Source organism: Bubalus bubalis, chromosome 5, assembly GCF_019923935.1.
Source record: "Bubalus bubalis isolate 160015118507 breed Murrah chromosome 5, NDDB_SH_1, whole genome shotgun sequence".
Lineage (NCBI taxonomy): Eukaryota > Metazoa > Chordata > Mammalia > Artiodactyla > Bovidae > Bubalus > Bubalus bubalis.
Window position 1 is genome coordinate 50,746,181 of NC_059161.1, and position 17,056 is coordinate 50,763,236.

The window sequence follows — 17,056 nt, forward strand, 5'->3', positions numbered from 1 at the left end:
AATAAACATTAGTGTCCTTTCCTTCCTTCATTTCCGCCAGCTTTGAGGATACTTTTAAGAATACTGGCATAATATTTAGGGGACACTGTAACCATATACAAACATTTCCTAAGGTAACAATAACTCCAGAACTCTAGAAAATAATTAAAGATAGGAGTAATGACATAGAAGGACCCCACTGGTAGAAATAAGAATACTATATTACAGTATTTTCTTTAAATTAATTCTGTGAAAAGCATAAAAATTTGAACTCTGGCTCAATCCAGTCACCAGTCATATTGGAAGCAGTGAGACTTGTGCTTAGTTGCTCAGTCATGTCCGACTCTTTGTCACCCCATGGACTGTAGCCCACCAGGCTCCTCTATCCATGGGGATTCTCTGGGCAAGAATACTGGAGTGGGTCGCCATGCCCTCCTCCAGGGGATCTTCCCAACCCAGGGATCGAACCCAGGTCTCCCACATTGCAGGCAGATTATTTACCATCTGAGCCACCAGGGAAGCCCAATGTCTCCTAAAGAACCCTCTTCTGAATCATGGGCTTGGACTTCCTGGCAGTCCAGTGGTTAAGACTCCACTGGACAATGCAGAGGACACAGGTTCAATCCCTGGTCTGGGAACTAAGATCCACATGCCGTCAGGTGCAGCTGAAAAATAAAATCCAATTTTTGAATTATATTTTTGAACCACAGGCTTTCCTTCCTGACAGAGCTGCTCTTTTCTCTGCATGATCCCTAAGGGGACAGATTGTTCCCAACTTCTCTCACCTCCCCTATGCCTTCTTGCTATTGAGTATGGGGTCATTGAAAAGTCAAATTACTACTCTATTATATAATATTACTATCAATTACATACTAACAATTGTGGTTCTGTTAATATAAATGCACAGAAGGTACATTTTATAACAGTTAAATGTATAGGGAATCTAAGCAGTTCAGCTTCAGAATTTATTGCTTCAGTAGTGTTTCATGCCATAAAGAGAAGTGGTATTTGTGTTTTATTTTTTTATGTGGCTAGGTTTCAGTTATTGGAAGCCAAATGAATGAATAAGCTGTTGACATAATACAACATGAAAAGCTCTTTGCATTAAGAACTGCACTTTTATCCAGTAACCTCCTGCTTTTGCTTAATTTTATTATTTGTGATCTTTTAGGAGAAAGACAAAATTGATGTTTGAATATATAACTAGGATGGATTCATGAATGAGATTCAGATTTGCTACGCTTTGTGATTACACATAATCCTTTTAAAATAATGCTCCCAAGCCAGAAACATCCAAGCTACAGGGTTTTGCAAAGGTTATCAATACTTTATTGCTCCTATGGCTCTGTCCCTTCCCAGTTGAGTACCTGTGGGCTACTTAATCATGCCATGCCTCAGGTTCCTCATCTGCAAAATGCAAAAAGACAAGAGTTTTAACTTCTAGGGTTATTGTGAAAATTAAATGATTTTAAGAGTATTAAAAACTACATACCTTCTCTAAAGTTTTATTCACTGCTTGTCTCCAGCGTATCCTAGATACTTGATGACTGTTTGTTAAATGCATGATTAAGTGATATTTCTTTTAGCCTGTATGTTTAATTCAGCTTCCCCACAGTATCCAGTAACTTCTTTCTGGAAATTATTGCCTTTCTCAACTAAGCTGAAGAAGATCTGGAAAAAGAATTTGACCATACCTGGGTCATACTTTTGAAGCAGAATATACCTACCACCATTCTCTAGGGGTTTCCCCACGGCCAGCTTTTATCACATTCCTGGAATCCTGGTTAAATACTGGGTTTACTGTACTTTGGTAAGTGTTTATCACATGCTCAAACCTCAGGTCTTCTTTGGAAAGAGGCATAAGAGAACATAGGCAGTCTCCAATACATTGAAATGAGTTAACATGGCATTGCTAATTATTGTTTAATTCATTGGTAAGTTCTGAAAGATCATCAAAAATTGTAAATTGTAAATCAGTCTCTCTGGATCAAGAGACTGGTCGTTTATTTTAAGAAAACCTATATAATATCCTCAATGATAAAAACGAAGAAACCTAAAAGTCAGGATAAGTGTAACACATGAGGCTCTGCTAAGTCCCTATGTAGTCCCAAGAGGATGGTCATTCAGTTTTATAAAAAATCCTGAAGTCCTCCATTTTGCCATCTGTAGAACATCTGTTCCTACATACAGGGGCACCAGCACATGAATGAACAAACGACTTTAATTTGTCCTCATCTGACCAGACCCCCCTCGCTCATCAAGCCAACCCAAAAGTAACAGAAGGCACTGTCCTGAATTTCCCTGAGAACCAACAGCATCCAGAACTGTTAAACCAGGAGAACAAAATCCCCAAGTATTAGCATCCACTCTCCAACCACATTGCTGAGCGGCTTAGAGCCAAAGACAGGAAGAAGCAATGCCTGTCAGCTGTCTCAGAGAAAGGCTCCAAAGTGATCTCTTTCATATTGCTGGAGAAGATCCATGACCCTTCTAGTGGCACGAGATAGACCTCCAAACAGGTGAGTACCGTTACACGATGCTTGTTACACTGTCACTCCACGACCACTTCAGCTGTCACAGGGCAGAAAAGAAAACCTATGTAACTGGAAGATGAGGAACAAAGATTAAGGTAATATAAGATCCTGGTTGTTTTATCCAATAAACAGGATTTCAAAATTGGGCTTCTACATATAGAAACTATGTGCGTCTAGAGCCTCAAAATTCATACAACTTCCTCTAAAATAACCACTGATGAGATCATCTGTAAAAATGTGGAATCTGGGTTAGATGACCTCTATAGCCCCTTTCAGCTCTAACCCCTGGGAGTCTCACCATCTCTATGTTCTAATAATATGGGTCTGCTTTTTTGCTTATTAAGTATTTAGAAAAATAAAAACTAACAGAGTCAAAAATTAACAAATATTATGTGACTGGTGGAACTTGGCAGCAGACGATGAGATGATTAGATGGCATCATCAACTCAACAGACATTATATATGCATTTATATATAAATGTTATACATATATAACATCCATGTTATATATGTATAACATGGATTATATATATGAACGCCTGGTGGGCTGCCATCTATGGGGTCACACAGAGTCGGACACGACTGAAGTGACTTAGCAGCAGCATACATAATTTTATTTAGAAGCAGAAGAACCTCTGTACACAGTGCTTTTATACACTCAAGCTCCAAAGTACATGGGTGCTCAGTTGAGTCCAACTCTGCAACCTCATGGACTGTAGCCCACCAGGCTCCTCTGTCCGTGGGATTTCCTATGCAAGAACACTGAAGTGGATTGCCATGCCCTCTTCCAGGGGATCTTCCCCAACCAGGGATCGAACCAATGTCCCCTGTGGCTCCTGCATTGGCAGGCAGCTTTTCTTTACCACTGGACCACCTGGGAAGCCCTGGTGTTGGGAAAATTTGAAGGCAACAGAACTGGGTGGCAGAGGATGAGATGATTAGATGGCATCATCAACTCAACAGACATGAATCTGAGCAAACTCTGGGAGATAGTGAAGGACAGAGGAGCCTGGCCAGCTGCAGTCCATGGGATCACAGAGTTGGACACGACTGAGCACACAAGCACTTTGGAATTTAAAGTGGATAAGACAACAACAACTTCCAAAATTGTCATTCTGCTCAGTACTACTAATCTGTTCACTGAGCTTGCCAATCACCTCTACAGAACAGGAATGATTTAATTTTAATCCAAATCGATTTTATTTTGCATAAAGGAGATTTTTTTCCAAGATTCGCCCCGGGCCTTTAATCTGGAAGGATAATCCCCCATATTTATATAGCACTGTTAACTCTCAAAGACTATTCTTTTCTAATATCTGTCTAGAGTGTAAGCTCCATGACAGCATGATGGTCCAGCACATAGTAGGTGTCAAATAAGTATTAGCTGAAATGAATGAATATGATACTCACAACAACTCCATGGGTGGACAGGGATCTCCTGGCTAAGGGTGTATCTGCCAGAGGTGGGAACTGAGGCACAGGATCCAGGTCAGGAAACCAGCCAAAGTCACACAGGGGCCAAAAGGCAACCTTGAGTGGATCCTAATTTAAAAAAAAAAAAAAAAAAACTGTGAAAGATGGTCATGAAACAAATGGAGAATATTGAATATAGAATGGGTATTAGATAGCATTATGAGACTATTACTTTTCTTAGATGATAATGGGGTTGTGATTATTTAAGATAATGCCCTCATTCTTAGGAGATACGTACTGCAATAGCTGAGTGCCAAAGAATCGGTGCTTTCAAACTATGGTGCTGGAGGAGACTCTTGAGAGCTCCTTAGACAGCAAGGAGATCAAATCAGTCAATCCTAAAGGAAATCAACTTTGAATGTTCATTGGAGGGGCTGATGCTGAAGCTGAAGCTCCAATATTTTGGCCACCTGTTGCGAAGAGTCACCACATTGAAAAAGACCCTGATGCTGGGAAAGATTGAGGGCAGGAGGAGAAGGGGATGACAGAGGATGAGATGCTTGGATGGCATCACTGACTCGATGGACATGAGTTTGAGCAAGCTCTGGGAGAGAGCGAAGGACAGGGAAGCCTGGCATGCTTGCAGTCCATGGGGTCGCACAGTGGGACACCACTTAGAACTGAACAACGATAACAATATGTTGAGGCAGTATCATGATATCTAAAACTAGCTTTCTAACTAACATTTTTACCGGTTCAGCAAGAAAAAAAGATACAACAAATATTGCAAAATGTGAATATTTGGTGAATCTATGTGGAAAGCAAATGGATGTTCTTAGAAATGCTCTTTCAAAATTTTCATTTAAAGTTGGGAGGGGAAGGCAATGAAAGAGGCCACAGGGGGAAATTGTAGATGTGACTATATGAAAACTTTCATCCTTTCTAGCTGTGGTTTATTTGGGTGGTAGGACTTTATTGGACTCTTGCCCTTTATATTTTCCTAAATTTTTCATATGAGTAGGAATTTTATTTGTAATAAAATATTAAAATTTAAATTATGTAGCAACTACAAGATGAATCTCCAATACCTTTCTAATCTATGGCCATACCACCCTGAACGCGTCAGATCTCGTCTGATCTCAGAAGCTAAGCAGGGTTCGGCCTGGTTAGTACTTGGATGGGAGACCTTTCTAGAATCACAGTGTAGCAGATTGTATCTTCCAAAGATGGCTCTATTTATACATTTTTCCCCTCTTACATGCATGTCTTACAACCTCCTATATGAGATAAGATCTCTGTCTCAAGCTTATGAACCTGAACCTGAACAGGGACTTGTGGCTGCCCAAAGCATTGGAGTCTGGCAGACCATCACTAAACATGTGACTTTGAAGTCCAGCCCACACAGAAGATACAACCTCCATCTCTTTCTCCTCTCTCTTTAGATACTTGCCCTTAGAACTCAGTCACCACATTGTAAGGAAACCCAGCCCACATAGAGAGGTCCAGTGCAGATATCCTGGCTGACAGCCCCAGCCAGCCCCCAGCCATGAGCCAGCATCAGCCACTGTCATACGGTGAGAGTGGATGATCTCTCAGATGGTTCCAGTCTTTGAATTTTCCAGCTGATGCTCCAGATACTGTAGATCAGAAACCAGCCATCCATTCTGTTCCTGGTCTGAATTTTTGACCAAAGAAACAGTAAGAGGTAATAAATACATTATATAATGCATGATTATAGTGCCTCAAGGCACTATGTTTTGGGGTAACATGCAGTCATCATAACACAGAGGGACAGTAAAATCCTCTGATGTGGAAAATGTGTTTGTTATTGATTAGAAAACTGAGTGCCACTGGGAGAGAAGAACTGAAACGCAGTGTGAAAGTGAAAGTCACTCACTTGTGTCCGACTTTCTGTGACCCCGTGGACTTTTAGAGTCCATGGGATTCTCCAGGCCAGAATCCTGCAGTGGGTAGCCATTCCCTTCTCTGGGGGATCTTCCCAACCCAGAGATCGAACCAGGGTCTCCCGCATGGCGGGCAGACTCTTTACCAGCTGAGGTATCAGGGAATCCTGAAATGCAGTGTAAGTTATAATTAATCTTCCTGGCCGTCAGTTAACCAGATGTATCCTCTCTTCAGAAAGAAGCATTTAAATGTTGAAAATGAATGTCTGGTTACTGCAGAGAACACCAAAAAAAAACATCTTTAGAACGTGGATGACTGAGGTTGTCCCTTTTGGCTATAACGTACCACATATCAGACTACATGCTACACAAATGTGCTCTTTGGAAAAAAAAAAAAAAACAACTGCATTTAAAATCCACTTTTTCAAAAAAATAAAATAAAAAATAAAATCCACTTTTTGATCGTCTTAGTCTTTCTTCCGTCAAAACACAGGTTTTAGTTTCATGAAGAATTCATAATTGTTTGTTTTTCCTATCACATTTCACACATTTTGCCATGTCATTATTTAAGGAAATGATCATATTGTAATACTTCCTCTTTTCAGACAAAGAAATTGTAAACATATCAGAAAAAGGGAACCATAGCTTTATCTGAACACTAATATATTTAGAGAGTCAATACCATGGCCATCCACTTTCTCAGTGACCCAGATGTATTTTACTGTACTCAAGCAAGGTGTTAGGATTGCAGTAAAAAATATATATCTCTCTATATTCATATCTATCTATCTACTGAGGTAAATTTTTAATGGTGACCTGCTGCTCTCTCCAATGCTATTTGTCATACATGGAGAGGTAAAAACAAGTTAGTGCAACAACATAGAACATTACCCATATTTCACAAATATGTAAAAGACCCAGGGAACAATCTCTATCCAGAGTGAGCTGCTTGGCTGTGCAGGAAAAATTTTTTTTCTTTTCTGTCCATTAATTCTCAATAGTTCAATAAAGCTATCTAGCCTCCGAAGGGAGAAGGCAATGGCACCCCACTCCAGTACTCTTGCCTGGAAAACCCCATGGATGGAGGAGCCTGGTAGGCTGCAGTCCATGGGGTCGCTAAGAGCCGGGCACAACTGAGCTACTTCACTTTCACTTTTCACTTTCATGCATTGGAGAAGGAAATGGCAACCCACTCCAGTGTTCTTGCCTGGAGAATCCCAGGGATGGGGGAGCCTGGTGGGCTGCCCGCTATGGGGTCGCACAGAGTCGGACACGACTGAAGCGACTTAGCAGCAGCAGCAGCAGCCTCTGAAGAACAGCACAAGGAGCTGTAAAAAAATAAAGGATCTATGGCAATCTTTTAAACTCAAATGCTTTTATTTCATTTATCATTTTTAAAATATTCATCATGATGGTGAGCCTCCTGACTTGAGTCATGGATTAAAACTTATAGGAGGGTTAAATTAGTAACCAAGAAAAGTTATCTACATCAAAACCATGGGGTAAGACTCTTATACAATATATACTTAACTCAGAATTGCCATCTTTAGCTGTATCATCAAAAAAGAAATTGTATACATGTCATTTTTCTAATTAGGTGTAACACTTCATTAGAAGTTATATATGTGTTAAAAGCCTCCTCCAACTGCACTAACCTATAATCTGTTTCTTCCATTCAGGTGGCAGTATTGTTTTATTTATTTGTAGGTACTTAATAGGGCTTCCCAGGGGCACTAGTGGTAAAGAACCCGCCTGCCAATGCAGGTTAGACATATGACATGCCAGTTCAATCCCTGGGTGGGGAAGATCCCCTGGAGAAGAGAATGGCTACCCACTCCAGTATTCTTGCCTGGAGAATCCCACGGACAGAGGAGCCTGGAGGGCTACAGTTCATAGGGTCACACAGAATTGGACAACTGAAGTGACTTAGCATGGCACAGCACAGGTACTTAATAGGACTTCCCAGGTGGCAGTAGTGGTAAAGAGCTTGCCTACCAATGCAGGAGACTTTAGAGATGCAGGTTCGACCCCTGGGTCAGGAAGATCCCCTGGAGGAGGGCATGGTAACCTACTCCAATATTCTTGCTTGGAGAATCCCATGGACAGAAGACCTTGCAGGCTGCAGTCCTATAGGGTCACAAAGAATCAGACATGACTAAAGCAACTTAGCACAGCACAGCACAGGTACTTAGTAAAAGCTTTCTAAATGAATAAAGGCAAATGTTCTACCTTCCTACAGTGTGACATTAAATCTTAATCTCTTTTGTGCTATTCCATCCTCTACCACTTCCATTCCATAAAATGTGGCACAGCTGCTATGTAAATTGTTCATGTTTAAGTGAGTTTCTTCAGCAGCTTTCTGTATACTTACAGGCAGGTTCTGCTTCTCTTTTCCAGACCCTCAAGGAATCTTTTCAGGATGTGTCCCTCTCTCTCTACTAAACTGACTTACTCCCTCTTGTTAACTCTGCTCATAGTCTCTTTGCTTCACAATCAGCCTGATCCCTCTGATGGGTGAATGATAACTTCAGGCTCTCTTCCTGGGTGCTCTTTCTGGAGTCCTCATCCCACAGCCCATTTCACTACTCCAGCCAGTCCCAGCCTGGGAGGGAAATTCAGGCTGCTTGAACTTCACGGTAGGAGTGATCTGACTACTTGACCATTGGCTCCAAGGTTGACCAGTCTGGTCAGTCAAGTGTCTTCTTCACCACTCCCCTCACTACCCAATTAAAGGAAAAGATCTTCTCACAAAGGCAGAGGTATAAAGTAACACCTCAAGAGCACATAAGCTTAGTTTAGTCTAACACTGTACTTTGCATAAACATTCATTGTCACGGCAGGTTCTGATAGTGACAATCCTTGTCGCCTGTACCTTTCTAATCTTAGGCAAATCTAAACTTCTCTTTAGGGAAACACGCATAATTTCCTTTTCCAGTTACTTCATAGGGCAGTTAAGGTGGGGCAAGAAGCCACAAAGCCCTGTTTAACAAATTAAAGCAGTGTTTATATTATAGGCTTGGTCTTTCATAATAGAAGGGAGGCTGCGACTCATGGTGCTCAGATCAGACTTCCTGCCACCAGCAGGGTGTTCACATATGGTGAATACAGATGAATGGCTTGGGCTTTGCGCCCATCATCACTGGGCCCTGGTGACCCAATAACAGGAAGATGACTGGTGAGGCTGTATAATTGCTTTTCATCTGTGTTCAGTGAATGGCACCATCACCTCTCAAATTACCCAAGCTAGAAATCTGGTTGTCATCCTGAATTCTTGCTCTGTCTCACAACTCACGATTTGTTTACAGAGTCCTGAAGATTCAACTTCCTAACTATCCTTCGAATTCACTCCCTTTCTGTGTTAATACCTCTGGCTATTGATTTAGAGTCCTCATCATTTGTCATCAGATCTGCTGCAATTAGAAACAACTGGTCTCCTTGAGTCTGGCCTCACCACTTCTAAACTGATATCTCTGGCAGAGCGATCTTTCTAAACTACTGACATGATCAGGTTTCATAGCTCTCTCCACTGAGCTTAAAAATCTTTCAACTAGACACCTTGTTGCTTTAGGCTGCAGTTCAAAGATCTTAGCATGGCAAACCATCCTCTGCCTCTTAGCTATATTTCCACAGGCCCTTCATTCCAGCTATATACATCTCATTTCAGTTTCCTGATCATCTCACTCTTTAACTCATTGCTGTTTTGTGCCATCCCCGCACCCTGAAATGATCCTTCACTGATTATCTCCCCTACCATTGCCTTGGCATTCATCTATTCACGAAATGCTTACTGAGGCTGACTGTGCCTGATACTCTTTTAGGTGCTGAGCATCAATGACTAATACAGACAAAACTTCCTGACTTACAGAATTTACGTTATAGTGGTGGTGATGGTGGTAGTGGGAGAGGACAGACAATGAACAAAATAAATAAATAAATTATATCACAGACTAGGAGGGGTAAGTGCTATGAAAAATATTAAGCAGGGAAGAAGGATGTGGTGGGGATGCCAGAGCAGGTGTGGAGGTCAGGTCACTGCAATTTTAAATGGAGTGGTCAGGGAAGGCCTCACTGAGAAGGGACATTTGAGTAGAGACTTAAGGAAATGAAGGAGCAAGCCATGTGAGTATTTGGGGGAAAAGTATTAAGGGAAAAGTGAAGAGGAAGGGCAAAGATCCTGAGGTCAAGGCAGCCCTCGAAAATGGGAACTGGAAGGAGACCAGTGTGGTCTGAGGAAAGTGAGCATGGGGGAGAAGAGTAAAAAGGTCAAAGGGAGAAAGGTAAGGGGAGACCTTGTAAACCACTGCAAAGCTTTCTAAAAATATTTATTTGGCTGTGTTGGATATTTATTTAATATAAATATTATTATTTATAATAACTAATTATTTATTTATTAAATAATTATAATAAAATATTTATTTAGTTGTGGCATGCAGAATAATATTAAAGAAATAAAAATATTATTTTATTTTTATATTTAGTTATGTGCATGCCACAACTAAATAAATAAAAATATTTATTTAGTTGTGGCATGCAGAATCTTCCTTGCGTCATGCAGGATCTTTCGTTGCAGCACATGGATCCTTTAGTTGTGGTGCATAGGCTCAGTAATTGCAGCTTGCGGGCTTAGCTGCTCCTCGGTTTGTGGGATTTTATTCCCCCAACCAGGAATCGAACCCACATCCCCTATATTGCCCAGCAGATTCTTAACACTCGAATTGCCAGGGAAGTCCCCATTGCATTCTAAGGGAGATGAGGAGCTTATTGGAGGGTTTGAACTGGGAAGTTACACAATGGATGGATCTCTCTGGCTGCTGAATTGAGAATAGGTTGTAGGAAGACAAGGGTGGAAGCAGGAGATTTGTTAGGTGGTTGCTACAGAAATCCAAGCAAGAACTGCTAATGGCTTGAGCCAGGGTGGGGACAGTGGAAGCCATGAAACAGGGTTGAATTCTACATCTAGCTTAAAGATAGGTCTGATGGAGTTTGCTGACGGATTGGATGTGGGATAAGAGAGAAAGAAAGGTCACAAGGATGTCATCAAAGTTTTTAGTCTGATCAACTCTAAGGATGGAGTTGCCATTAACTGAGATAGGGCATACTTGGAGGAACAGGTCTGGGGCAAAGATTAGGAGTTCTGGTTTGGATTTGAAACATCTGAACTTCTTCTGAGTTTCTTCTCCTAAAAGCCTCCCCAGTTCTCTCTCTCCGCCTAGAATATGCACATTGGTTTTCCCCTAAATTGGTTTCTATTGCTCTCAGAGCCCTCAGTACACAAAGCAGCCCTTTTAACACAAACATTTTCCATTAAGCATGTATTGACTCAGATTAAAAAACAAACCAATAACTTCTGTAAAGGGGTAATTGAAATGGAACTTGCCCTTCCAGTATAAACAACTAGAAAATGGGACAAAATCAATGAAACAACTGTATTCAGATATTGGGACAATAGGGAGTGAAGAATGTGCCCTCAGAAATGAGGGAAACAAATAAGTGAGCCCCACAATCACTCTAGCTATTAAACTTCTGCTCAGGGGTTGGGAACCCAGTCAAAACCCATGAGATCTTGTTGAATTAAAGAGACAAAGACTGGAGTTGTTGGAGGCTGAAGGGGGTGTGGTGGTGGGGGGAGTATTAAAGAGACACCATATAAAGAAAGTGTTTCACAAACATCATATGATATTGCTTATATGTGGAATATTAAAAAAAATGATACAAAGGAACTTATTTACAGAACAGAAACAGACTCACAGACATAGAAAGGAAACTTATGGTTATCATAGGGGAAAGGTGGTGGGGAGGGATAAACTGGGAATTTGGAATTGACATATACACACTACTATATTTAAAATAGATAAACAACAAGGACTTACTATATATTACAGGGAACTCTGCTCAATATTCTATAAGAACCTAAGTGGGAAAAGAATTTGAAAAAGAATAGACATATGTATTTGTATAACTGAATCACTTTGCTGTAAACCTGAAACTAACACATTATAAATCAACTACAGCCCAATATAAAATATTAGAAATTAAAAAAATAATGAAGTGCTTCAAAAATCTGCATGGGGACTCCCTTGAGACTTTGTGTAACTACTAATCTGGGCACATTTTGGATGAAACCCTGAAGGCCTAGCAAAGAGCAGCTGATGGGAATCTCTAAGCTAAACAATCCCCAAAACTGATACAGGACTGAGAGACCTGAGTTCTTACTGTGCAGAGTGGAAAGTGCTTGTTGAACACTTGGGGTACTGAGTAAAGACCTCAGAAGGGTCATGCCTTAGTATCAATAGAAGAGCTAAACTAAGCCTAAAGTAAAGGCTATAAAATAAAGCTGTAATTCAAAAAGATCAGCCTGATCTGCAAGTAACTTAACTGCCCCAAGAAAACAGACTTCAACTCTCTTTAAAGGAAGACAAGAAAATCCCATCACTCAACAACAGAACATTTACAATGTCAGGAATTTAAAATGGCACCAGAACTATGAAATATTTACAGATACATTCAATGTGTGTTGGAATCGGCTCACACAACAGCTCATTCTCTCATCCCTTCGGCACTCCATGTTGGGTGACGTCACATTGAGAGCTTGAAGCTGATCATGGTTTGAGTATTCACACCACAGAAATTGGCAAACAAAACACATCAAAAGTTTGGTTACAAAAATAATATCTATGAATGATGGTCTGAAGAATATGTAGTCAACTCATTTTCCTACTTAATCTAAAATTGTTCTTTCATTTAAGCCAGACTTTCAAATTGATATATGCCTTTGCCCCTTCACCGTGACTCATGGGCTAGTATTGTGCTCTATCTCCTAAGCCAAGTAGTGTTATAAGAAATAATCACAGCTTAGTTAGGGTCATTGGATTCCATGGAGCATACACCCACCGAAATTTCCTCAAAACTACATTAAAGTAATGTGGCTCTTTGGCTGACCCTAAGTCAGGCTATTAGGAAAGTTCCCATCTTTATTTTCATGGACATGATAATAATAGGGCCTGAATATCTTAGTTTATTCTGTGAATATTTGTTAGTTGAACCTCAAAAAACCTATATAACACATGTAGTTTTATAATGAAAATATCCCACAAAGCAAGCATCTACTATTTTGCCTGGAGGCTGAGATGGTAAAGAATCTGCCTGCCAATGCAGGAGACCTGGGTTCAATCCCTGGGTCGGGAAGAGCCCCTGGAGAAGGGAATGGCTACCCACTCCAGTATTCTTGCCTGGAGAAATTTTGACAACTTAGATAAATATTGAACAGTTTCCCCAAAAACACATTTCACCCAATAAAAATCATTTAAATACTCTGTAATTATTAAGAAAATTGAATGCATAATATAGAAACTGCTAGAGCTTCTTAACTGGTCTTCTTGATTCTGACCCTGCTCATCTCTGCTCTGCTTTCTACACAGTAGCCTGAGAGATATTCTCAAAGGAAAAATCTCATCACACCGACTCGCGCTTAATACCAACCAGTGTCTTCCCACTGCTCTTAAAACCCAAATTCCTATTTTTGTGGCACACATGGTCTGTGTCAATTATTCATCTATTGCTTTTCAGGTCTAAACTCATCCTTTTATTCTAAATTTGTTTTTCTGGATCTGAGAGTCTAAAAATTCTATTTTTGTTTTTGACAGCTTTTTTCTTTTTTAGTACCTTGCCAATAGGGTGGTAGAGTGAGACTGTAAATTCAGAGGAGGAAGAAGGAAGCTATTCCTCACTGCCTCCCGTATGCTTCCTTTTTCTGAACACATCACCCTTTCTTCATTCCGTCAGTGACTGCCCCTCTCCTTAGTAATAGTCAAGTCTAGTTTTCAGTTTTTCTGATGCACACAGAACCAGCCTTATCATGACCCACAGAAATAGCATCACTAGTTGGCTAGTGCCTCCTTCTTCTCTGAGTTCTGGGTCCAGGCTTGAGAGGCCCCCTCCTCTGAACTTAGAAACATCAACAGAAGCTCAGCCACACCCCCTTCTCTAAGGTCCAGAAAGTCAGCTCTGAGGGACCCCTCCTCCAAGTTTGTGAGTTCTAACAAAAGCATGCTTTCCCTTTGTTCCTTCACCTCTAGGGACGTTAGCTGCTTCCTGAACCTGTAGCTTCATGATACCTTACTCTATGCTTTTAGCCTTTTCAGTTACCTAGTTAACAATTGTTTACATAGAATTCTCTCTTTTAAAATAACTGGTTTGATTTCTCTCTTTCCCGACTAAGCCCTGATCACCTAAAGTCCTAAGTGATCTGCTTCACCTAATTTACCAATCTCATCTCACACAACTCTCCTCCTCAATCCATGTTCTTCAGCTGCACCAGCCTAATTTTTATCAGAAAGCTCTCCTATCTCCTGGGCTTTGAGTATTTTTCTCCTTTGCTTGGAATGTTGTCCCCCTGAAATTTAATGAGGCTAAGCCCTTTTCATCTATGACTTCGTTTTCATTATTTAATGAGGCTAGACCCTTCTCACCTATGACTTAATCTTCATCATTGAGTAGAGCTCAAATGTTACCCACTCAGAGCCGACTTCCCTGGTGACTCTAAAATCCTAAAATACTCCTGAGCACTTTCTCCCATTTCCTGTTTATTTCTTTGCCACACTCAACAAGATATGTAATGATCTTGGTTTTGTTTATTTACTTGTTTATTGTCTATCTTCACATCCATTCCAGAAGAGAATGTAACTTCCATGCATGCAGAGTCCTTGCTTATGCTTCGTGTGTTTTCTGGTACACGTTTTAACTCCATATGTACTTGTTGAGTTAATGAATGGGGTCGCAGGTGGGAAAAGAGATTTGAAGGAGAAAAGGGGCCCACCGACTTCTGCAATGCACTAGAACAGGTGCTGTATGACCTGGGCCACAGAGATGCCACAAAGGATCAGACACCTGACTCTGGCCCTGATTGACCGAGACTCCAACAGCTTGTCACTGGGAAAGCTGAGATGTCCTTGGTCCTCCACTCTCCAGCCTCCTTTCCCAATCCGGTGCCTCCTGATCTTTCTCAGGTGACTAGTGCTCTCACAGTCTCCCATTTCCTCTCACAGGGACTCATTTTCATAAAACGATCTGAACAGACACCAAAATAGAAGTGACAGGACATTCTAGAGCACTCACTATCCTGAAGGCATTTGTTTTTTATCTGGCAAAAATCCCTAAACCAAGAAAGCTTTAGAGCAGGGATTGTTATTTTTTGTAACTTTTAAATATGCCGTGGTGAATATATTTATTATTTTTAAAGGTCCATAAAAATTTGAAAAGCTGTTTTTTAAAAAAATAATTGCATTATCTTTACCATAAATGTAATAGGAGTTTGTTCAAGGTAATGATGGACTGACTGAGCAAATGTCTATTCCTTTTATTCCTACCCTTTTAATTTTACTGAAGTACAGTTGATTTACAATGCTGTGCCAGTCTCTGCTGTACAACAAAGTGACTCGGTTATACACATATTTACATTCTTTTTAAAAATAAGGAGTGGAAGGACACCCTTTGTCATCTGAGACCACTGGTTGGGATACTTCCCCAGTATGCAAAACCCCATTGGACAGCCAGCCACCTTGCCTGAGTGATAGTGTGTAGGTGACCCTACTGGGGGCAGGGGAGGCAGATGAAAGGCATCTGCATTTGGTTTCTTTTCTCTTTCCTTTGCTCCAGAGGAACGCAGAGGTCTGTGGCTGCCTGCCCTCGGCTCTCTCAGCTTTTCCTACAATCCCTCTGGATACTAAAACCAGAAACTCAGATGTCATCCTTGGCAACTCCCACTCCTGCCTCTGCCCCGTAAAACCCATCACCAAATCTTGCTAACATCACTCCTAAAGATCTTCCAGATCTGTGGCCCCTCCCCACTGCCAGCCCTGCACCCCATGAGCTCTCCTCGCTCTTCTCTGGAGCCCCTCACCAACTCACCCAGCCCCCGTTTTCCTACCCTTTCTCTGTGTTGTAGCCAGAGAAATCTTCCCAGCCGCAAACGGATCATGTCCCTTTACCCCTCTCCCAGGAGCAGAATACCCTCCGACACTTGTTTTGTTTTGTTTTAGACCAGATTCTCTAAAAAGCTGAGTCAGCCCCCTCTGCCCGCTGTGTCCCCACAGCCTCAGTGCCAGCACCTTTCTCTGCTCCAATCTCAACGGCCTTGTTTCATCCCGTATCCCCTCCTGCTTTGGGGCCTGTGTGTATGAAGGCTCTGTTTACCCGCTTTACCCTTTTACTCAACTCCACCTCACAGAGCTCTCAGGCCAAGCTGATAGAGCCAACAGAGAATTTCTTCACTTCCTCAGGGAAGCCTTCCCGACCTCTTGACTGGGTCGGATCCTCTCATACAGCCTTCCTTTCACAAGATTTGTCTCAATCACTATCCTACAGCTACGGGCGTGATTACTGGGTTAGGACCTGTCTCTCTGGCTGGAGAGCCTGACTTCTGCCTCCTGCCTGCCCCTCATCACTATAACTCATCTGCCCAGGAAGCAGAAGGGAAGACATCTTAGTCTGCAGGGCTCGGAGAGAAATGATATTGCAGGTGGGACTGGGGAAGTAGAACCTGAGGCAAGGTAGTGGGTACTTGTAATTTATTGAGAGGTTGTTTTTAAGAAAAACCGGCAAGTGAGAAAAGGAGGCAAAACAGGTAAAGGGAATGGGAGCTCCAAGTAAGGGTGGGTGTCAGGTAAGTACTAACTCAGGTGGAGGTTGTGGTCTCAGGTAAAGGCTGAAGGGGACTCTGGAATGTAACCTATTCTGAGGCACAGGGGGCAGTTTGTACTCCCATTGTCAGTCAGTCAGTGGCTGGAGCTGCCTGCTCCTCCTAGGGAAAAGAGTTCGTAACTTCCCAGCAGGCAGCTCTTGTCAATCAAGGGCAGTTAACCTAAGAAGGGGAGGAAAAGGCGCAGCCATGATGTACGTGTTAGCCGCCAGCACCCAGTGGGTGCTGGGGATCTGGGCGGGCACCACAGCTTCCACTATGGTGACTGTTCAGATTTCTTCTTTATAAAGTGTGTGTGGGAGCCGCGGGGGGTGCAGGTTCAATCCCTGGTTGGGGAATTAAGATGCCACATGCCGAGCGGTGCGGCCAAAAAATAAATAAATAAAATAATAAATAAGTAAAATGTGTGGGAAGAATTCAGATGATAGAAGTCAAAGAAGGAGATTAAGTCGAGGTAGAGAAGAGTTCTAGCAGATATCTTTCTCTCGTTTTATTTTTTAGACTCAGCCTAATCAGAAGCACTGCCCTAG

The 17,056-nt window shown here is 41.6% G+C and overlaps 1 long non-coding RNA gene across 1 annotated transcript; it reads right to left on the reverse strand.

Annotated features, from left to right (window-relative positions):
* Nucleotides 1-928: 928 nt before the first annotated feature.
* Nucleotides 929-7,885, reverse strand: LOC102398074. The gene is made up of 5 exons (XR_003109484.3): nucleotides 7,826-7,885; nucleotides 3,924-4,055; nucleotides 2,507-2,550; nucleotides 1,472-1,650; nucleotides 929-1,386 (listed from the first exon to the last, which is right to left on the reverse strand). It is a non-coding gene; the product is annotated as an uncharacterized LOC102398074 (long non-coding RNA).
* Between the last annotated feature and the right edge of the window lie 9,171 nt (nucleotides 7,886-17,056).